Below are 462 nucleotides of genomic sequence, written 5' to 3' on the forward strand. Positions count from 1 at the left end.
TAAGATCAGTCACAAACAATCTAAATTACGACTGATACTAGGCAGATGCAGTACTGGACGATGTTGCTCGTCATAAATCTCTCGTCCCTTATATGCAAATTAAACTCCATTTTAAAAGATAATTTTTCACAGGGTGATCGCCTTTATTTGCCAAATGCTGGTGATTTTTAATAGGGAGAGAGAAAGCCAGTCTCCCCGGATCTGGGAATGATTTCATGTGAGAGGGGTGGCGGGGAGCTTGTCATCTGGATGCTTTTGGTGGGGCGACTCCACCGACTTCAGAAACCAGTTAGGGACCAAGTTGGGTGTAAACAAGCCCTCTGGACCAGCAGCTGCTTGGTGGGGCGGTTTTCGTGAGTTTCAGCTAGGCTGCAGGGTTTTCTGACCCCAGTACTTCAGAGTGGTGTGCCTCTCTCTGCTTGTTCTGGGTTGGAAGAATTTTTTCTACAGCCACCCCCCACC

The sequence above is a fragment of the Marmota marmota genome, unplaced genomic scaffold, assembly GCF_001458135.2.
Source record: "Marmota marmota marmota unplaced genomic scaffold, marMar, whole genome shotgun sequence".
In the NCBI taxonomy this organism is placed as follows: domain Eukaryota; kingdom Metazoa; phylum Chordata; class Mammalia; order Rodentia; family Sciuridae; genus Marmota; species Marmota marmota.